The 23647-nt window shown below is 33.6% G+C and overlaps 1 protein-coding gene and 2 long non-coding RNA genes across 16 annotated transcripts in view; 2 read left to right on the top strand and 1 right to left on the bottom strand.

Moving 5' to 3' along the window:
* GPHN (gephyrin) overlaps positions 1-23647 on the top strand; it is a 611785-nt gene that overhangs the window by 173875 nt on the left and 414263 nt on the right. The gene's annotated exons all lie outside the window — the stretch shown is intronic.
* Positions 1-23647, bottom strand: part of LOC309626235 — a 1141377-nt gene that overhangs the window by 1094574 nt on the left and 23156 nt on the right. The gene's annotated exons all lie outside the window — the stretch shown is intronic.
* LOC309626220 overlaps positions 1-23647 on the top strand; it is a 44920-nt gene that overhangs the window by 1929 nt on the left and 19344 nt on the right. Inside the window, exon 2 of the long non-coding RNA XR_014243042.1 lies at positions 304-23647. This exon is cut by the window's right edge and continues 19344 nt beyond it. This is a non-coding gene — a long non-coding RNA (uncharacterized lncRNA). The remainder of the gene's footprint in view (positions 1-303) is intronic.

Genomic DNA, 23647 nt, shown 5'->3' with positions numbered 1-23647 from the left:
TTTTTTTTTTTCTTTAAATTTATTTATTATTTATTTATTATTTGTTTTTGGCCGTGTTGGGTCTTCGTTTCTGCGCGAGGGCCCTCCCCGGTTGCGGCAAGCGGGGGCCACTCCCCATCACGATGCATGGGCCCCCCACTATTGCAGCCCCTCTTGCTGCAGAGCACAGGCTCCAGACGCGCAGGCTCAGCAGTTGTGGCCCACGGGCCCAGCTGCTCCGCGGCACGCAGGATCCTCCCAGACCAGGGCTCGAACCCGCGTCCCCTGCATCGGCAGGCAGACTCTCAACCACTGCGCCACCAGGGAAGCCCTCTTTTTCATGTAATAGTCCAATGTGAATATTTCTCTATGTCTGGAGCTGGTCTCGCTTCTTCATCTTGTGGCTTCATCATCCCTTAAGACCTTGGAGACTGTTGCGTCCTGATGGTAAAGGAGGGAAAAGTCCACTTTTTAATAACTCCAGCCTAGAAGTCAAAAAGATCACTCTGCTCACATTCAGTTATTGAGAACTTGTTATGTGGTCACATCTGGATCCAAGGAACTGGAAAATGTAGTTCCTGACTAGGCAGCCACTATGTGGCAATATATCTGACACTGTGGTGGGAGGAACACAAATTTTTGATGTTCGGTTCTGCCACAAAAGACTAGGCAAGTAATATACAAAAGTGAAATGGGCCAGATGTCAATGCATATGCATTCACTGTATGACGGGAGGCAGAGCTGTGGCATGCCCTGTACATAGACAAGTTGCTATTCATTATCAGCTAGTGTTGTCCTGTCCTAAGGTGGGACCCATGCTGCCAGATCTTTTAGTTTTAGGGTTTTGTGGTTTTTAATGAAAATCTGAAACCCCTGTTTTTATGTGAAATAGCCCTAGTTTTGAAAGAATTATGAATAAAATTGCTGTAAACATTCAAGTATAAGTTTTTCTATAAACAAGTTATTATGTTTAACTTTTAAGAAATTGTCAAATTGTTTTCCTAAGTTGCTCTACCACCTTACATTCCCACCAACAATATATGAGGGTTCTAGTTGCTCTGCATCTAAACTTGCTGTTGTCAGTATCTTTTATTTTAGCCATTCTGAGAGGTATGTAGTGGTATTTCGTAGTGGTTTTTATTTCACTATCATATTGGCTAATGATGTTGAACATTTTTTCCTGTGCTTATTTGCTATCTGTATATCAACTTTGGTCAAGTGTTTATTCAAATCTTTTACCTATTTTTAATTGAGTTGTTTGCTTTCTTCCTGTTGAATTTTGAGAGTTCTTTATATATTCTTTGTAAAGATATATACAAGCCCTTTGTTGGATTTGTGAGTTGCCAGTATGTTTCCCAATCTGTAGTTTGTCTTTTCATAAATGTCTTTCACAGAGCAAAAGTTCTCAATTTTGATGAACTCTTTGCCTAAATCCAGGTCACAAAGATTTTTTTTCCTGTATTTTCTTACAAAATTTTATAATTTTACATTTAGTTAATTTCTGTGTAAGGTGTGAAGTTTAAATCAAATTTTTTTTATTTGCATATGGATGTCCAATTGTACTAACACTATTTGTGGAAAAGGAAATGGAATTGTGTAGGCTGCCAGGAGGAAAAGATATTTCTTAACTTCTGTATTCTCACTAGGAAACTTCCTATAAGACTTTATCATTCCCATTGTGTAGCAAGTTCATTTGCTATGATGTGTTGACATTCTTTGAAAATTGCCTAATTTTAATCAAGAGCATGTATGTTTACTAATGCTTATCATAGTGAATTTGAACTACACTATTCCTTTCCCATATCATTAGATTATGAGTGTAAGCCTATAACCAAATGCCTAGAGTTTATCTTGTAGCAAACATGTATAAAAGGCAATCAAAAAGAATTTAGAAGCAAATGTTTTAATACTTTAAATGTGTAAACTCTATAGTTATTTTGGACATTATATCCACAATTATTCTAGCACAAATGTGCTTTATAATCTCCCCCAAATCATTCAAAAATCAATAAACCAACAAATATTCATTGAGCATTTGTTTTCTAGGAATTGTATTAGGTTCTGCAGAAGATAAAAATATAATGTTTTAATGTCCTCAGAAATTGTACACTCAAGTTGACATGTAGTAAAATCTAGACCTGCAAACTCAAATGTCTTCAGTTTCCAGAGAAGTATTATAAACATTCTAAGTTCCTATATAAGACAATAGGGAGAGTTAGGAGAACTTTGTTAACCTATAGAGTTCATTCATGATTAAAGGCATTCACATAAACAAACAGACATACAAATGTCCAAAGAAATCACCTTCGAAGATTGAATTCATCCTAGGCTATAAGTTTGCAACCCAACCTCTGACTTTGGGGATCAACCTTTAGGTGTCTGGAAGAACTTTGAATTTGAAAGCAGTGCCTTTAAAAACAGTTATGTGTTATGTCTACACACATACAGCTTTCTTTGGTTAAAGAGCAGATTCTTCAAATTTCTCATTAGCTTTATATATAGATAGTGTGTGTGTGCACACGCGTGCGCGCATCTGCTTGTATATTTCCTGTGGTGAACATAGTCCTTTTATTCTCTCTTACATTTTATAATTGGTCATTATTGGTATTTTGAGTTTTGCTTGTTAACCTTCCAACGCTTACTTATTCTACTAAGCCCTTTAATATGAATTTAATTACAGCTGAAGATAGTATGCTTTCCTGACTTATTTTAGTGAGATGGTTTCTGACTTCTCACCATTTAGTATGAGACTTCTCACCAGTTAGTATGAGTAAATGTTGCTTTTGATTTCTTGTATATCCCCTTAGGAAATTTCTTTCTATTCCTAGTTTACTTGAAGCTTTAGATTTTGCTTATTTAAATCAAGAGTGTATATAGAATTTTATCAAGTACTTTTCCAGTATCTGTTGAGATGGTTTTATGTTTTTTAATTTACATTGAACCCTACTCTAGAGGTAAACCTTACTTCAACATGTTATTTGATATGTTATTTATTTAATACACTACTAGAGTCTATTTAGGATTTTTACATCTACATTTTAAAAAGACATTAACCTGGTTTTAATACTGAGTTGATGCTAGCTTTAGAGAATATGTTGGGCAGCTTTCCATCATTTTTAATGCTTTGGAATTGTTTGTATAGCATAGGAATTATCTATTAATTCACTGTTTTATAAGACTCACATGTGAAAACCATCTTGCTTCTGATTATGATGCCTTTTTAGAATTGGATATTACCTGTTTTTTTAATCTCTTCATTGTTGCTGGCGTTTTAAAAAACTTATAAACTTCCTCCTGTATCGATTTTTAGAATTCATATTCTCCTAGGAAATCTTTTATTTCCTTTATATTTTTCAAATATGTGACCATAATATTGCATATAGAGTTATTGGAGAACTTTATATTTTGTCTTTTCCTTTTAATATTATCTCTTCAAAGTCAGTGCTCTTCCCACTATACTATAGTATTTCCATATCATCTGTTTTGTATAAATTTATAATAAGAAAATACATGTAATTGAAGGTCATTTCTGTATTCAGAAATATATATAACAGAGTGTCAAAATAGAGAAAATAAGCTATAGCTAAGCAAAATAAAATTTTATACAAAAGCCTGGAGTTAGAGTTTTAGGTTCTAATCATTGTAAATTAAAAATAAGGTAAATTTTTACTCATTTTAAGATCATCATCTTAGTAAGTCCATGTTTATTATAATTATTAAAATAATCAGATACTGTTTCAGCTTTCCTTAAATGACAGTAATAATCAATTTCTATAGCATTTAGACTTTATAAGGTATATGTATATATATTAATTAATTTGCTTCTGGCAACAAAGATGTGAGGTAGGCAGGTTGCTCACAATTTTGCTTATTTTACCAATAATAAAATCTGGGAGATTAACCAGTTTACCTAAAGTCTTGTAACTTATTGTTAGTAAATGGAGCTGTTATTAAGCTAGGGTTTTTTGATTCTCTGTCTGGTGTTGTGCAGACGTATCTGAACTATGTGTTTCTAACTTTCATTAAACTCTTAAGTGCAAAATGTTTACTCTTCCTTTTTTTAAAAAAAAAAAAAAAAGAAAACCAAGTCCTGACTGTTCTTCCTTAATTTAATGTTCCCTGCTTCTTTCTACAGGCATCCCTCACTTTACTGTGTTTCTGAGATATTGTGTTTTTTTATAGATTAAAAGATTTTGGCTACACTGTATTGTCAGACGATGGTTTTTTTTTTTTTTTTTTAGCAATAAAGCATTTTTAAATTAAGGTATATACATTGTTTTTGTGGACATAATGCTAATGTACCCTTAATAGACTACAGTATAGTGTAAACATAACTTTTATATGCACTGGGAAACCATAAATTTGTGTGAAACCATAAATTGTTTGCAATATTCACTTTATTGCCATGGTCTGATACTGAACCCACAGTATTTCTGAGGTATGCCTGTAGTCTATTCTTTCTTCTAAATCAGACCTTCATTATCACATACATGAATTATTACAGTTATCTCTTTTCTGATGTTTCTGGAAGCACTCTTCCTCATGCTCCAGTACTGTTTCCAGACTAATCTTCCCATGATGGTTTAATTTATTTGTCAACTTGACAGGCTTACGGAATGCCCAAATAGCTGGTAAAACATTATTTCTGGTTGTATCTGTGAGAGTATTTCTGGAAGATATTAGCATTTGACTCAGTAGACTGGGTGAAGAGTCACCCCTCACCAATGTGGGCAGGCATCATCCAATCTACCGAATACCTGAATGGAACAATAAGGCCAAAGAAGGGTGAATTCTCTCTCTGTTGAGCTGGGATAGCCATCTTCTCCTGCCATCGGACATCAGAGCTCCTGGTTCTTGGGCCTTGGGACTCTGGGACTTTCACCAGTGGCGCCTGAGTTCTCAGGCCTTCAGACTCCGTCTGAATGATACCACCTGCTTTCGTGGTTTTCAGGCTTGCAGATGACTGATTGTTGGACTTCTTGGCCTCCGTAACCATGTGAGGCCACTCTTATAACAGATCTCTATCTCTATATCTATATCCATATCCTGTTGGTTTCTCTGGGGAACCCTGACTAATACACTTCCTAAATCTACTTTCATATGTTATTTCTCTCATCAAAGAAATGTCAGTTGCTCCTCATTGCCTTCATAATAATGGCTGTTAGCCTAACACTTAAGACCTCATTGGTCCTGCCCCCTTGTGTCTTTCCAACCCTATAGACTACTTCATTTGAACATCCAACTTTTGCTCTAGGTGATCTGTATAGCTCCTTTCTACCTTAATTCATACTGTGCTTCTCACATGAAGTACTCTTCTTCTTTATCTCTACCTATCTAAATTCAAACGACTGTAGGCCCTAAATAAATTTTTTTTTTCTCTGTCAGGTCTTGAGTAGCCATTCTAGTATACCCTGATTTTTTTTCTGTATTCTGTATTCTACTGTTTGATAGTTCTCATTGTCTGTATCATTCATTTTAAGTTTAATTATATGTTGTTGTACTTAATTATCTCACATTCCCCTAACTATTTTGGCAGTTCCTGATAGACAATGATGATAAGTTAAACTACTTCATGTTCTAAACTTTTTTTTTTTGTATTCTCTTCAGTACACAGTATGATGCTTTGTGTATTATAGGTGCTCATTAAATTTTTTGAATTAAATAAATGAAACTATGTATTTATTGTTACTGTTAAATTAGTATGTTGGAAAGACAGCCTGGGACATAACTAATAGACCTTCATCTGTATCAGAATCCATGATAAATATATTGTAGTACTGTAGATACTTATAAGAAAATGTTTTCTCATTTTCTATTTGGTTTCTCTATTCCTCTAATGTAGGGTTTCTCAGTCTCAGCACTATTGACGTTTTGGGCTGGATAGTTGTTGTGCGAGGCTCTCCTGTGCATGGTATGATGTTAAACATCTCTGGTCTCTCCCTACTAGATGTCAGTAGTATCATCTAAGCTGTAACTAATGAAAATGTATCCAGACATTGCCAAATGTCCCCAGGGAGCAAAATCGCTGCCAGTTGACAGCCACTCCGGTGGTTTTAGCAGATTTTTTTTTCAACAGAGCATAAAAATGTAGATAAGCCAATTAAAATTATAATCTTATTGAAACTACCTTTGGGTTTTTTTTTTAAAGCGTTTTATTGAATTTCCATGCTATTACAAATACATGTTGCTGAACTATAAAGAATGCTATAGGGATATGCTGCTTCAGTGCTATTCAGATTTATAACTTCAGTAGCTTATAAAGTCTAAGGTAAATTGTCAGAATGTTAAATTAGCTTTAGCAGGAAGCCTGGATGAACCACTTAGCAGGGAGCAGGGAAAACATAGGAATAGAGAGAAATCAAAGAGAATTAACAGGTTCCATCCTTAATTGTTCATCTTTCTCAGTGCAAAACGTCTCCATGTTATTTGTTCAAGTTATATATAAAGTGCCTTATGTTTGCTTACAAGAGTGCTAAATACTGAATGGAATATCTTTTTTAAAAAAGGTAGGACTGTTCCTGCTAAATATAATGCATTGTGAAAATATCACGCACACACACCAGAAACAACAAAAATAAGACAGTATATGTGATTACATGACAAGTGAATTGGGATAACCAGTGAATATTAAAAGTCTATAGAGAAGGGAGATCATCTTATCTTGGAATGGTCTTTTTCCAAGGAGTTTTCACTAAGAGCATTTTGCTTTTACTCTGCTCTTTCTCTAAAAATCAGACTATCTTTGTACTGTTATTCTCCTCATTCAAATTTTTACCAGAGTTTAGAGCTCATTTCATGGACCTGAAGTTGGATATTCTCCAGCCACACATTCCTCTAACTACAAGTTTCCAGTCAATAGTATGGGTTAATACAGTACTGTGAGTTCTGTTAACCTCTCTGCAATTAACTTGCAAGTGAAAATAAACTGTTTTACTGCTAAAAGTCATGATTAGCAGACCTTTCTTCCTGGTAGTCCTATTGTTTATTTTATAGTGTTAGAGTTTGAGAAGGAATAACAGATATGTTTGAGGTGAGGAGAACAGAAAAGTTTGAAAGATAATTGCTGGTTAATGCTAAAAATAAAAGCAGTGAAACGATCAGCTACAGCTCAGCTTAGCTGAATCTTCCACTGTCACTCCTGGCAAACATTTGAAGAGCAATCAGATTTTCTACCGTACAACGTCTTTAGTTTATGTTGTTTTTCCTTTTTTTAACTTAATTCTTATTTTTCATTGAAGTAATGCATTCACATGTTTTTAAAAAAATCAAACAATGCTAAAATAGCTCATGACAACAATAAAAACCGTCTGCTTTTTTCCTGCTGCTTCCAAAAGCAACTTCTTTCTTGTAGTTGTTTCTTCTGATGTTTGCATACATATTTCATACTGTGCCCTTTGCTGTATCTACTGTATTTTATTTTTTTATTTTGTTTTTTATAAATTTATTTACTTTTGGCTGCCTTGGGTCTTCGTTGCTGCACATGAGCTTTATCTAGTTGTGGCGAGTGGGGGTTACTCTTCGTTGCAGTGTGTGGGCTTCTCATTGTGGTGGCTTCTCTTGTTGCAGAGCACAGGCTCTAGGTGCGTGGGCTTCAGTAGTTGTGGCGCGTGGGCTCAGTAGTTGTGGCTCACGGGCTTTAGAGCACAGGCTCAGTAGTTGTGGCTCACGGGCTTAGATGCTCCATGGCATGTGGGACCTTCCCGGACCAGGGCTCGAACCTGTGTCCTCTGCATTGGCAGGCGGATTCTTAAACACTGCACCACCAGGGAAGCCCCTCTATTGTATTTTAGACATTATATGTTGACTTCTGTATTAGTTTTTCTGTAGCTACCATAACATTATTATAAATGGCTTAAAACAACAAGTAGTTGTTATCTTACAATTCTGTAGTTTAGAGATTTTCCAGCTTTTGGTGACCACCTTCTTTCCAGGGTTCATCACCCCCTCCAACTTCGAAGCAAGCAACATCAGGAAGCCTAGTCTTCACACTGCCATCTCTCTTCCACTTTTAAGGTATCCTTGTAATTTTACACTGGGAACCACCAAGATAATCCAGAATAAATTCTCTGTTTTAAAGTCAGCTGATTAGCTTCATTCCATCTGTAAGTTTAATTCCACAAACCGCGTAGCTAACGTATTCACTGGGGCGTTATTCTACCTACTATACTTCCCATTATGATAGATAAGAATATTATTAGCTCTCTTAACTTCCCCTCACTTCTACCTACTGTCCCTTTATAGTTAATATCACATTTTTTTTATTGAATCCATATTCAGTGTTTTCATTGTTTAGGGCTTGTAAATATTAGTGGCTGAACCAAGTGGTGTACTTCATTTATGCACAACTTTTTGTTTTTCCTATTAGGCATAATTATCTCATTTTTTCCTTGTTAAAAATTTTTTTTCAAACTCTAGCTACATTTTCTCACTTCCTCCTACAGCTTTGTGAAATCTCTCACAGTACTCTTTACCACTTCTTCAAACTCATTAAATAATCTGATTTCTGCTTTTTACCTGGATACCTCTCTCCTATTCCTTCTCCATCAGAATAAGTAGTTGTTTATCTGTACTGAGGACCTATGAGTCTTTCTATATAAGCAATCTGCTAGCTTATAATTCTCTGCCTTCTACAGTACTTTATACCTACAATTCCTAAGTATTCGAGGAGTTCTAAGATGAATCACCTTGTCATTGGTATTTCCTTCTGCAGGTGCTTAGGGTAGTGCCTAGGGTGACCACATAATTGATCTTTATCTGAACATGGGATACTATAGGAGTAGGAAAGACAGATAAAAGAAAGTCAAAGAAGAAGGAAAGGAGGCAGTAGAGAGAAATTCAGATTACTTTTAGCCTAGACCAAGAGATATAGAAATACACAATCTCACTAATTTAAATAAAATGTTGATTAAATTGGCATTTAAAATAGAGAAATTTTTGAATTATAAGTTTTTGCTTATTTTTAGAATAGCTTTATTTCTTTAAATATATACAAATACTAGGGTAATTAATATCAGACCTTAAAGTTAGTACTTTCTCAGAGCTTAACTAGCACCATCCAATCTTGTGCATGCTGACACATCATCCTGGTTTTTATGTTTTCCTCACAGCACTTACTGGATTGAAATTTTCTTATTTCTTTCTTTGTTTATTGCCTATATCCCCCGATAGAATGTAAGATCCATAAGTATAAGTACCAAGTCTGTTTTGTTCATTGCCTTCTCTCTAGCATGTGGAGTAATGCCTAGCATATAATAAGTACTCAATAAATATTTATCTAATGGATGAACAAAAGTGTTTGACATGTTATTTTAGCAAATAGATTAACAGAATTTTAGTAGCATATTAAAAGAATCTTTGTAAATAAGGCTTTAGAGATTCACAAATGTTTCTATCTTAGATAATTTAAATACTACTCTCCAATCTCATTTAATTATGGATTACACTCTTTGCATATCAGCAAGAGGTTAAGTTATGTTAGTCCTGGGCAAATTATCATATAATCTATGAGTTCTTCATGTTTACTGTAAACTATATTATGTGAAGTCCATGCAATGGAATTTCACTAGTGTTTATTAAAAATAAGACTACAAAACAAATTAAAACTGCAGATAAGGGAAATGGCATAGTTATAAATAAAGGCTTGTATCCAATATACTAATTACTAATAATGGTTTATGTCAGATTGTTAAAGATCTTAAAAGATTTCTAACTTCTTCCTAAATTTCTTTCTCTTTTAATTTATGAAACATAATAATACAAACTTAATTGTGTTCCAATGGTTAATCTATATGAGAGTTGTATGAAATTAAGAATGTATTACAGTTAATATTTTTAATGATAATTAAGTTTTCTATTGTTTAAATAAACTAAAGTCTGAAGAACATTCTCAGTCTTTAGAATAACATTTATATATGAAAAGTTAATTCGAAGAAACATATTTTCTGACGCAGACAAGTATGACTTTGGTAAAAAAAGTCTGGGCATTGGAATGAGATAGATCTAGGTAAATGACACTTTTCTCCTTGCTTCCTGTCTATCCTTAAGCAAATTAACCTTTCTGAACCACAGAGACTGTACTGAGACAGTATATGTAAAAATGCCTAACATAATGCCCATTATAAATACTCAGTAAATTCTAGTTATCTTTCCTGGCTGGATGAAGTGAGAACAGAGACTCTTCTCATTTACCAAAATAGTGGAGAAGAATGATGAGGTTAAAAAATACCCATTTTGTGAGGTTGGCTATATTCACCTGTATTAAAAGAGGGGAGTTTCTAACAAAGGCATTTAGGAATCAAAGTTTGACCATATTTTAAAAAAATAACTCATTTATTTTTAAATAATTTTGGTCTAGTCTGTCTCATTTATCTTTACTCCGTCACCTTCAAGCATGTCCCTGCACCAAGGCTGATTTGAGTTTAAAAAACTCAGAAAGTTATAAGTCAGCCAACCTGGGTACCTCAATCCGTAGCTACTAAGGAATCTTTGAGAATGATTTGTTGATTTCATTTGTTCAGGCAGAATTCCAATGACTTCTCTGATACAGCACAGACATCTCTAGAAAATAGTTTCCTAGACCAGTGGCCCTCAAAATGTGGTAGGCACTCATTTGGAGGTCCCTGAGGTCAAAGCTATTTTTATAAGATGTATTTGCCTTTTTCACTGTAGGGGTCCTTAATATGTTTTAAGAGCACAGGGGTTCTGAGATGAAAAGTTGGAAAACCACCTACCGTGACATTTTATAAAGTTTTAAAGAAAGAATATGTGAAAGTGGGGTTTCTAGAGGAGCTAAAATTTTATCTAGGATTGTGTGGAAAAAATCGTTTTGGTCGCTAAATCATAAATTATATGATAATACAATTCAGAATGTCCTCTATCCTCCATTATGGCTATCAGGTGGAGGTATTTATTGGTGGTTAGATATACAGAGTGGATATAAAATCTGGAAACATAGGTAATATTATTTTATCACATATTGTAATGTGATATATAACCCTTTTTAGATAGTCAACTAATGTTCTAGACGTAGTAGCCACTCACAAGAATTAAGGGTTGGAGATACACATTTCACTTAGCCCGGCATGGGAGTGAGTAAGAGAACATCTGAAGAGAGTATACAGGGTAAAAAAAAAGAAGGGACATAAGGAAACATCATTTAAGTGATGAGTACAGGAAGAGTATCAAGCAGAGGAGACCAAACATGATGTGATGGAATTCAAGGATAGAAAGTTTCAGGAAGTAGGGGTGGTTAATATGTAGGTAAAGAATTTGATGTTTGTGTGTAAAAGTGAATAGTAGAAAACAACATAAAGGAACACCAGTAGGTAAGTGGGTAGGTAGTATATTCAGAAATTGAATACTATACGTTGGGGAAAATGAATGAGCAGAGCTCCACATTAACGTGGATGAATATCAAAGACACAATATGGAGAGAGAAAAAAGCAAATTGCCAAATGATACTTACATTGTAATACCATTAAATAAATAAAACAAAACTAATTACTGTTTCAAGCCCTAGGAGGTAAAACTATGAAGAAAAGATTTAAACTACATATAGGATAGTGGGTGCTTCTTTGGGTTAGGGGAGTGAGTATGATTATGTGAAAGGTTTAAACAGGGACCTATAACTGTATTAGTAATGCTGTATATCATAATTTAAGTAGTGAATACAGGATGTTAGTCATATTATTTGTAATACTTTGGGTATTTCTCAAAATTTTTAAAATTTAAAAATTTCTGAGACCAGGAAATTGTTCATAAGAATAAAAAAAAAAATCTGTAATTTACTTCTAACATATTTAAAAGAAGATGAAGCCTTGGTCTCATTTTTTTCTACAAGTATAAATCAATGAAATCCTTGATACTAGTGATCTAATGAAATGGCTGAATAAGGAGGAGCATTTTAAAATTAAAAACGAATTAGTGCACACAGTATTCTTGCTATTTTAAAAACTGAAAGGTGGTAGAGAATATTTAATACAGTTTTTCAAGTTCAGCATATCTTTGAGACTGTGGAGTTGATTCTGTTCGTTTAAAAAGTACTTTGCTTTTAATTTAATGCCAGAAGTTTAAGTTCATTGTAACATTTGATATTAATTAATGTGAATAAAGGACAAAAGTAAACTAAACCAAAAATAAAGATAAGGGCTCTGGGAAAAGATAAAAGGGTTGGTTTAAAGAAATGAGAATAAACCAATAAAATTCTTAAAAATATAGAAAAAATAATATATTTTATAGACATTTCAACTTCTCAAATAAAACTTTAGTATTCTAAAAGCTCCAAGAGAAATGGGCTGCCAGAAAAGTAAAACATTCTACATAATTCTCTCAATAATATGTAGCAAAACTAATTTTGTTATCAACACCCTGAGTTTTTCTTAAGTTGAAATATTCATTAAAAACATAAATATAATTTATGGAAATATAATTTAAAAGTAAATTATTGCTGACTATGTAAGAACTAATAATGCTTGTGGAGGTGAATTGTGTGTGGGGAGTGAGAAGTGGAGGATAAAAGAAAAGATGTTAAGAAAGAGAACAACACTGAAGGAGGGGGAGTTCAGTGAGGTGAGGAATATAGGAAATTGTAGAAAAACCACAGAGTTTTTAAGAAATTGCCATTGGTTTGAATGATATAATGATAGAATTGTAATGTGTGGCTTCAGAGGCAGGTAGGACCCAGACTGTAAAGAGCAAAGGAATTATAAATTTGTTTCTTTGTTGTGGTAATATATACCAAGCATAAAATTTACTGTTTCAGTCATTTTTAAGTGTAAAATTCAGTGACATTAAGTACATTCCAAACGTTGTGGAGCCATTGCCACGACCTATTTCCAGATATTTTTGATCATCCAAAACTGAAACTCTGTACCCATTAACAATAATTGTGCATTTCCCTCTGACCCCAGCTGCTGGTAACCCCTAATCTACTTTCTGTCTCTGTGAATTTAGCTACTCTAGGAACCTGATATAAGTGATATGATACAAATTTGTACTTCTGTACTGTTTTCACTCAGCTTATTTTCAAGGCTCGTCCATGTGTAACTTGTATTAGAACTTCGTTCCTTTTTATAACTGAATAATAATCCACTGTATGCGTATACCACAATTTGTTATTCATTTATGTGTTGATGGACACCTGAATTATTTCTACGTTTTGGCTATTGTGAATAATGCTGCTAGGAAAATTCACATACCTGTTTGAGCTCCTGTTTAAAATTATTTTGGGTATATACATAGTTCTATTATTAACCTTTTTCGAGAAACTGCCAAAATGTTTTCCAAAGTGCCTGCACCATTTTATGTTCCCCCTGGCAATGCATGAGGGTTCCCCTTTTTCATATCCTCCCCAACAGTTGTAATTTTGATTTTCTTTTTGTAATAGCCATCCTAATGCATGTGAAGTGGTATTTCATTGTGGTTTTTGTTACATTTCAGTAATGACTACTGATGCTGAGCATCTTTTTATGTGCTTATTGGCCATGCGTATATCTTCTTTGAAAAAGCATCAATTCAAGTCCTTTGCCCATTTTGAATTGGGGTTTTGTTAATTGTTGTCATTTATATATTCTGGATATTAATCTCCTTTCAGATATAAGATTGCAAATGTTGTCTCATTCTGTGGGTTATAGTTTCGCTCTCTTTATGGTATTCTCTAATGTACAAATGTTTATAATTTTGATGAGGTCCAGTTTATCTGTTTTTTGGTTTGTTTCTCATGCTTTTGTTCTCATATTTATTAAAACATTGCTAAATCCGTGATCATGAAGATTTTCCTCTATGTTTTCTTCTAGGAATTTTATCATTTCAGCTCTCAAATTCAGGTCATTAATCCATTTTAGTTAATTTTTGTGTATGGTGTAAGATAAGCATCTGGGTTCATTCTTTGCATGTGAATATCCAGTTTTCCCAGCACTATTTGTTTTGTTTTGTTTTTTTTTAACATCTTTATTGGAGTATAATTGCTTTACAATGTTGTGTTAGTTTCAGCTGTGTAACAAAGTGAACCAGCTATATGTATACATATATCCCCATATCCCCTCCCTCTTGCGTCTCCCTCCCACCCTCCCTATCCCACCCCTCTAGGTGGTCACAAAGCACCGAGCTGATCTCCCTGCCCAGCACTATTTGTTGAAGAGACCATTCTTTCCCATTCAATCCTCATTAAAAATAAATCGACCATATGTGAGTGTTTATTTCTGGTCTCTCAATTTTATTACAGTTTTCTATATGTCTGTCTTTATACCAGTACCACACTGTTTTATTACTGTAGCTCTGTAGTAAATTATGGAATTGTGAAGTATGAGTCCTCCAATTTTCTTCTTCCTTTTCAAGACTGTTTTGTCTATTAGAGTCCCCTTGGGATTTGATGTGAATTTTAGGATGGGTTTTTCTATTTCTGAAAAAAAACTTGACTGGGATTTTGATAATAATTCCATTGAATCTATAGATGTCTTTGGTAGCATTGTTATCTTAACAATAAGTCTCCCAGGCCATAAACACGGGATGGTTTCCATTTATTTAGGTCTTTAAATATTTGAGCATGTTTTGTTGTTTTCAGTATACAAGTCTTTCACCTCCTTGGTTATATTTATTCCTAATTATTTTAGTCTTTTTGATACTATTATAAATAAAATTCTTTCTTAATTTCCTTTTCAGATTGTCCTTTGGTAATGTTTAGAAATACAACTGGTTTTTACATGTTAATTTTGTACCCTGCATCTTTGAGATATGTTTCCTCTATATCAACTTTGATGAGAGTTTTATCATGAATGGATGTTGAATTCTGTCAGATGCTTTTTCTGAGTCTATTGAGATGGTCATGTGATTTTTATCCTTCCTTTTGTTAATGTGATGTAACACATTGATTTGTGGATGGATATTCAACTATCCTTGCATCCCTGAGATAAATCCCACTTCAGTATGGTGTATGATTCTTTTTATGTATTGTTGGATTCAGTTTGCTAGTATTTTGTTGAGGATTTCTGCATCTATATTCATCAAAGATATTGGCCTGTAATTTTCTTCTTCTTTTTCTTTTTTTTTGAGTGGCTTTGTATGGGTATTAGGGTTATGGCGGCCTCATAGAATAAATTTGAGAGTGTTCCCTCCTCTTCATTTTCTGGGAAGAGTTTGAGAAGCATAGGTATTTGCTCTTCTTTATATGTTTGGTAGAATTCCCCTGTGAAGCTGTCTGGTCCTGGACTTTTGTTTATTTATTTATTTAATTACAAATTCAATTTCACTATTAGTGATCAGTCTGTTCAGATTGTGTATTTCTTCCTGATTCATTCTGAAGGTTGTAATTTCTAGAAATTTGTCCATTTCTTCTAGGTTTTACAATTTTTTGAGCATATAACAGTTCATAGTATTCTCTTGATTTTTTTGTATCTCTCTGATATTGGTTGTTATGTCTCTTTTTTCATTTTTTATCTTTTCAAAACCCATCTCTTGATTTTATTGATCTTTTCTGATGTGTTTATGGTCTCTATTTTATTTATTTCCTCTCTGATCTTATTATTTCCTTTTCCTGCTGACTTTCTGCTGTTTCTTCTTTTTCTAACTCATTTAGGTGGAAGGTTAGGATGTTTATTTGAGATTTTTCTTGTTTCTCAAGTTAGGCCTGTATCACTATAACCTTCCCTCTTAGAACTGCTACTGCTGTGTCCGATAGATATTTTGAAAGTTGTGTTTCCATTTTCATTTGTCTTGAGATATTTTCTGACTTCCTCTTTGATTTCTTCATTGACCCATTGGTTTTTAGTAGCATGTTGTCAGTCTACACGTTTGTGCTTTTCCCGTTTTTTTCCTTGTAACTGATTTCTAGTTTCATACTGATGTGGTCAGAAAAGATGCTTAAGGGAATTTCTTTCCTCTTAAATTTGTTGAAACTTCTTTTGTGGCCTACCATGTGATCTATCCTGGAGAACATTCCATGTGCAGTTGAAAAGAGTGTGCATTCTGTTGTTTTGGGATCTAATGTCCTATAGATATCTGTTAGGTCCAACTGGTTTATTATGTCATTTAGGACCATTATATATATATATTTCTTAATGTGTTGAAATAAAACCTTTATTGATGATTTTTATAGATGATAATAGTATTGGGGTTATGTTTTTTTTTTCTGTTCTTTAGAAATACATACTGAAATAGAGAAATACGTTGTTTTTGTTTTTTTAATTTTTATTGGAGTATAGTTGATTTACAGGACCACTCTTGCCTTATTGATTTTTTTTCTGGTTGATCTGTCCATTGATGTAAGTGGGGTGTTAAAGTCCCCTACTATTACTGTGTTGTCAATTTCTCCCTTTATGTCTGTTATTATTTGCTTTACATATTTAGGTGCTGCTGTATTGAGTGCGTATATATTAACAAATGTAGTATCCTTTTCTTGTATAGATCCCTTTATCATGATATAATGCCCTTCTTTGTCTTTTGTTATTGACTTCGATTTAAAATCTATTTTGTCTGATATGAGTAATGCTACCCCCACTTTCTTGTCATTTCTGTTTTCATGAAATATCTTTTTCCATTGCCTCACTTTTAGTCTGTGTGTTTCTTTAGTTCTGAAATGAGTTTCTTGTAAGCAGCATATAGATGGGTCTTGTTTTTTTATCCAATCAACTACCCTGTGTCTTTTGATTGGAGCATTTAGTCCACTGACATTTAAAGTAATGATTGATCTTTTTTTTTTTTTGGTATGGTGTGAGCCACTGTTCTAACTTCATTGACTTACACTTGGCTGTTCTTGAGGTATTTTCTAATTTCCTTTGTGATTTCTTCTTTAAGGCAGAAGGGTGTGTTGATCAATTTTCTACATATTTGTGAATTTTCCAGTTTTACTTCTGTTACTGATTTCTAGTTTTATCCTACTATAGTCAGGAAAGATACTTTGTATTATTCTAATCTATTAAAATATATTGAGGCTTGTTTTGTGACCTAACATATGATCTGTCCTGGAGAATATTACATGTGTACCAGAGAAGAATGTATATTCTGCTGTTTAGTGAATTGTTCTGTATATAGCTATTAGGTCAAATTGGTGTATAGTGTTGCTCAAACTCTCTGTTTCCTTATTAATGTGTCCATTTGTTCTATCCATTATTGAAATGGGTGTATTAAAGTTTTGAGCTATTAATGTAGAAAATTTTATTCCTCCCTTCAATACTGTCAGTTTTTGCTTCATATATTTTGGGGGTGTCTTGTTAGGTGTGTAGATGTTTATAATTGTCATATCTTCCTGATGTATTGAAACTTTTATTAGTGATATAATTTCCTTTTGCATCTATTGTAACCTTTTTCAACTTAGTCTATTTTACCTGATAATAATATTCCCTCCCCACTCTCTTTTGGTTTACCATTATTATTCTCTTTCTCCATTATACAGTACTTCATGTATATTAGGGATATGACAATTGTGTTCTTTTTTTGAAAAAAAGCTGAATAATGCTAAGCAGTTAGTACATGTTTTATCTAGAGCATTTACAGCTTTCAAGTTTATAATAAACAAGAGCAGTGTTTCTTCTTGCAAAATAGGAAAAAAAGACTAATGTGTTACAAGAGGAACTACTTCAGCAGTGTTCTTTTGTATCTTTTGATTCATTCAATATACACAAATAATTATAACAAATAAAATAATATTAAAGGTGAGCCAAATACTCAGGTAGAAAACACAAGGGTGATTATAATTCCATTATCTCTTTATAGAAAGATCTGTTTATTAAACAGCATTTCAGAGTAAATATTCTTTTCATACTACTTTTGATAATGTGCCAGACTTTTGTGTGACAATAGCTTCTATACATCATCTTTTCACACTAATAACTAAAAAATTAAAGAATGGCAGAGAAATAAATTATCTACCAATAATTGCTAAGTGGGCTCTCGAGGTCCGTGTTTGAAGTGATATCTTGTAAATATTTATGGTTTGGGTTGATCTTTCATGTTTGTAAATCGTTATGTGAAAACACACTTCAAAGATACAGATAAGGCCGTATATTATCATAAGGTGGATGATTTTTAAAGGACCTCTTTAGCTGAATTAGGAATCTGTTTACTTACTTGCAAAGTTTTGAATCCATTATTACTGAGATGTATATTTCTCCCTACTTTCATTCTTTCAGGATGATCTCACAAACTGTTAAAATAAATATAATAATTCCCTGAGTGAGCAGTATAGTATGTTGGTTAAGAACACAGTCTCAGTGGTCAAACAGCTTGGCTACTTCTTAGCTCTTTGACGCTGAACAAATTACTTAATCTTTCTGTACAATGATTTCCTCAACTATAAAATAATACTCATACTATAGGATTGTTTCTAAGACTTACTCATATAAGACAGTGAATGGCACATAGTAAATGCTCCTTAAGTGATAGCTGGTATTATTAATATTGCCAGGCGCAATTGTAGGTACTGGAGAGAAATGAATAATATATTCATTCCTGTTCTAAAACCCCAGGAAGTAGTAGAGACAAATAACTAAGGAGATAATTAAAATTCGGTGAGATAAGAGCAGTTGTAGTATTATAATATGTATCTTGACTCTACTATTCAGGTAGAATCTGTAAAGTTCAAGTGTTCATATATTGCATTTCCTAGAGATGATTCTAAAACATAAGATCTTGAAAATGACTGAACTTGCGCTCTAATAAGAAAGCAATGTAATTTAATATCTATGTGCATAGAATTATCTTTTACAATGAAATATATATCTAGACAGTTAATATCAGTTGATATGCAGTAGTTCTTCACATCAGTCTTTCTCATTCAAGAAATGATGATAGAGACTCCAGTTCTGGCAATGACAGAGTTACGTGAATTGAGTAGCCCTTTGACTGAAGATAACTATGAAAGCTGGATAGAGTATTGGGTTGGCCAAAGTTTGTTTGGGTGTTTTGTAACATGTTATGGAAAAACCCGAATGAACTTCTTGGCCAGCCCAATATATAAAACAAGTGTTTGATGGAGTTGGAGAGCTATCAGTTTAAGCAGAACTTGAGAGATTATGATCCTTGACAGAATAGAAGCGCATAGGAGGTGAACCCCACATTGACCCTGGCTTTTTCCCTCAGGACAGTTTTCAGTTACTAGTATAGAAAACTAGAGCCCAAGTGAAAATGAATCTTAACTCATTAGGCAACTTTTTACCAGCTCTTAAAATCTGTACGTACAGGTTGAAATTCCAGGAAATTCATTAGAAAACAATCTGGAAGGCTCTAGAGGTTAGCAGAGATTTCAGCAGCTGTATAACTGAGGGAAAGGTTGAAATTAAGCCTTGCCAAGATGGAAGGGCCTTGGGAGACAACACGAACTTAGTTGAGACCACAGAGAATCACACTTTAGGTGTGAAGGCAAAATACTAAAATACATCAGCCCTGGACTTCCCTGGTGGCTCAGTGGCTAAGAATCCACCTGCTAATGCAGGGGACACAGGTTTGAGCCCTGGTCTGGGAAGATCCCACATGCTGTGGAGCGACTAAGCCCATGCGCCACAACTACTGAGGCTGCGCTCTGGAGCCCGTGAGCCACAACTACTGGGCCTGCGTACCACAACTACTGAAGCCCATGTGAGAAGCCCGTGCACCGCAACAAAGAGTAGTCCCCACTCGCTGCATCTAGAGAAAGCCTGTGCACAGCAATGAAGACCCAATGCAGCCAAAAATAAACTAATTAATTAAAAAAAAATACATCAGCCCTAATAATGACTAAAACCACTGGTACTCTGTCTGCCTGCAAGAAGAAAACTGTAACCCTTTTGTAAGAGGATAACATCATTCAGAGACTACAGTATTTCTCAAACTTAATGTCAGTCATGTCATTAGGAATTAAAGGCATGCAAATAAGCACTATCAGGTGATTGAAAGTCAAGAGGGAAAAACAGACCCCCAGGTGATTCAGATGTTGGAATTAGCAGATAGATATTTAAAAATAATTGCAATTAAAACGTTTACAAAAATAAGGAGAAAGATGGAGATTTTACCTGAGATCTAAAATCTGTTTGTTTTTTTTTTTTTAAAGAGTCAAATGGAAAGTGTAGAAGCGAAACACACCTTAAATGAAATGAAGAGTTCATTAGATAGGTTTAGTGCATGATTAGGCACAAAGAAATAGTGAATAAATGAGCAGAAAGAGACTTGAGTCAAAAATAGCCATATTGACACACACACACACACACGCACACACACACAAAAGATAAAGCCAAAAAGGATGATCCTAAGACACGTCTGGCATATGGTAAAAATGTCTAGCATTTAGAAAGAGAATGATACAATAGCAATATTTGAAAAAATACTGATTGAGAATTTTGTAAAATTGAAGATGTCAATCCACAAATGCAAGAAGCAAGACAAGTGTTATATGTATATATACACACACAGCTAAGCATATTGTAGTCAAGCTGCTGAAAAACAAAAACAGAAAAAAACTCATTAACTTTGTTTTCTGCTTATTCAGTCTTTCAGAATAGTCAATGCCTTTAGCAACCATAGTTTTCCTGTTTAACTCCAATGTTTTCTGACATTTTCGGGAAATTCAGCATTCCTATTGATGGCTTCTGACACGGTTAGTGTCTCAGCATCCTTGTTCCTAAACCTCTCCTTCTCCAACTTCATTATTGTCTTTAAAAGAGTCACAGCATATGAGCTTTTAACTTCCATGGTATATCAAACCATATGTTCAAGAAGAAAAGTAAATAATTTTTTAAGGTGTCTTGGGATGTTCAGTAGGCATTCTACTCAATACTAACTTTATTGGAGTTAGTATAATGCAAGAGACTTGCTGGTCTTAGGTTAACTAAGTTTCTCATAATGTGAGTATCGGCCAAACAGACTAAGGTTCTCATATTTTTAAACACATTTTACTGGTACAGCACGGCCTCTAAAGTCAAACCAGCTACTTCATTCTTGGCTCAATTAAAGAAACAATAGTCAGTTCTGATTCCGAAAGAAAAACTGTCTGTTTGAGTTATAATATTGAGGAAGATTGTGTGTAAATTTTCACAGTTGAGTCTTTCTAAGGTATTGACAATTTTGACCCATTTTTTGCCTTACATGTTGATTTAAAGTAATATAGGAATAACAGTATTTATTTTTTTCTAACTTAAAAAGTTTTTCAATCTTTTTCTTTTTTAATTTTTATTTTATATTGGAGTATTGTTGATTAACAATGTGTTAGTTGCAGGTATACAGCAAAGTGATTCAGTTATCCATATACATGTATCTATTCTTTTTCAAGTTCTTTTCCCATTGAGGTTATTACAGAATATTGAGCAGAGTTCCCTGTGCTATGCATTAGGTCCTTTTTGGTTATTTATTTTAAATATAACAGTGTATATATATTATTCCCAAAAGGATTCATGTAATTTAAATGTCTTCCTTCAGGATACCAACTTTTAGGACTCTTTCCTGACCATGACATCTTATTTGGATCTCCCTCCAATTTTGTTTTTCCCATGGAACAGGTTTTTCCCATCAACTTGTCATGATTTCCAGTTCCTTGATTTGTTACAATTCCTTCAGTTTTTATGGTTGGCTTTATTATCAGCCAAACCTCAGGATCAACCATTTCAAAAGTACACTTACTGCCACAAGCAGGCCCTCCTTCCCTGGAAATTTTGTCATTTTCCTATTTGTAGTCTCTAGCCTAGGTTCTTTTTCCATCGCAGTCTCTCCATTTTTAATTTGGGCTGTGAAGGAGTACTGGAGAGATTATCATCCTATAGATTTGTTCCATGGCTGACTCGCTTTTTTCACCACAGAAAGAAAATAAAAGAGAAAAGTGAAGATACACAGATATTCTGCAATCGAGCATGGATAAATAGAATATTATTAGTAACACCTGTCATTTTAGTAAGACAGAAGGCTAATTTACCTGACAAAAGTTAGAGAGATAGGCATGGTTTAAAATCTTGGGCAAAACGGAAATTTAGAATACTTGCTATCATATGCACAGGTAATGTATGAGTTGGCCATATATAATCAGAAGAGCTGTTAAGCATTAGTCATGTCTGAGCTGCAGTTAAATAGCATACATTTATAATAAATTCTTTCACTTTCTTTTGTGTTTCCCAGGAGTATATAACAATGTTTGTACAAAGTAGGTGCTGAAAGGATTATTAAATAAAAGTAATTGTCAGTAGTATTTCTGGGAATTACTAAAGAAGAGAATACTGCATATATCAGGGAACATATCTAACACTCATACTAAATAATGTATTGTAAGTTTATAATAAAAGTTTAAAAACAGTAAAGATAAATAAGGATACACAATGATTAAAATTGTTTATTAATTTAAGATAAGGATCTATTTCAACACTTTGGAGATAATTTAGAAGAGACCTACAGGAATATTCAAAGATTTAGAAAGTCAGATTTATGATAAGCTGAGAATTTTTAAGTTACTAAAGAGAAAGCTGAGAAATGATTTAACCATCTAGTACACAGAACTGATATATATATATATGAGTTAATATATATATATCAGACTCATATATATATGAGTCTGAACATTTGTTTGATATATACACCAAAGACAGAACAAAAGAAAGTATGAATTGCAAAATGAGGGATTTTTAGTATATATCCTAAAGGGGAAAAGTATACAATATGAGACACTGGAATAGATTACTATAGAAGATAATGTACTTTCTTTTCTAAATTATTAAAAATTAAAATAGATTTTATAAACTTATTTCATACCTACTTTACTGAAAATTAAAATAGATTTTTTATGGTTATGTCATACCTATTAATTATAAGTACTAGGCCAAGTTCTGTAATAGACACACTGTTCCTGACTTTTCAGAGTTCTGTAGCAGAGAGTTATATAAGCAGTAAGTTTTAAAAAGGGACATTTTATACTGATAAAAGTGTCAATACATCAGGAAGAAGTAACAATTATAAACATACACATGTACCTCACAACAGAGTTGGAAATATATGAAGCAAAAACTGACAGAATTGAAGGGACAAATAGACAATTCAACAGTAATAGTTGGAGACTTCAGTACCCCACTTTTAGTAATAGACATAACTGTGTAGAAGAACAATGCATTATAGTCTAGATTTACAAGCACAGCAATAGAAATAGATATACAGTATAGATAGACTAGAGTCCATGAGTTCATGATTAACTACTCAAGGGGGAAGGAGTAGTGGAGGCGTGGGAGAGTAATATCCAAAGTAATTTCCCAGAAAAATTGACTTTTCATTTAGGTTTTAAAGAATGTATAGCTGTCTGCCGCCAGGAGGACAGCTCTTCAGTTAGAGAAGAACTCTGTAGGCAGTGTATACAAAGATATGGATGTGTGAAAAACTTTGGCTCTTTGGGCATCTATATGTGGTTTTGAATTGTTGAGACTTTAGCATGTGCATTGAGGTGGACTGGAGAAGCAATAGTACTGGGAAATGAGACTGAAGAGGTGTTATTCTGTCTCAAAACAGTGAAGAATATAGGTAATGTACAGTATTTATTAACAGTACTTATAAAAAATTGCTAAGCATCTATGAAATATAAAGAAATTGAGTTGGAAGGGAATCAAATTTTAATTCTTACTGTTCTTTCACTTCTTGAATTTGCTAGTTATGTGTATCTGGTATATTTTTTAAAAATAATTTAAAGTTTTTGATCCTGTTTAGGATTTTCTTTAATTATATATTAACTTTAACATTG

The sequence above is a fragment of the Balaenoptera borealis genome (genome assembly GCF_965194805.1).
Source record: "Balaenoptera borealis genome assembly, chromosome: 3".
Lineage (NCBI taxonomy): Eukaryota > Metazoa > Chordata > Mammalia > Artiodactyla > Balaenopteridae > Balaenoptera > Balaenoptera borealis.
Note: the sequence above shows the minus strand (reverse complement) of the source record. Positions and strands in the feature narration are given on the sequence as shown.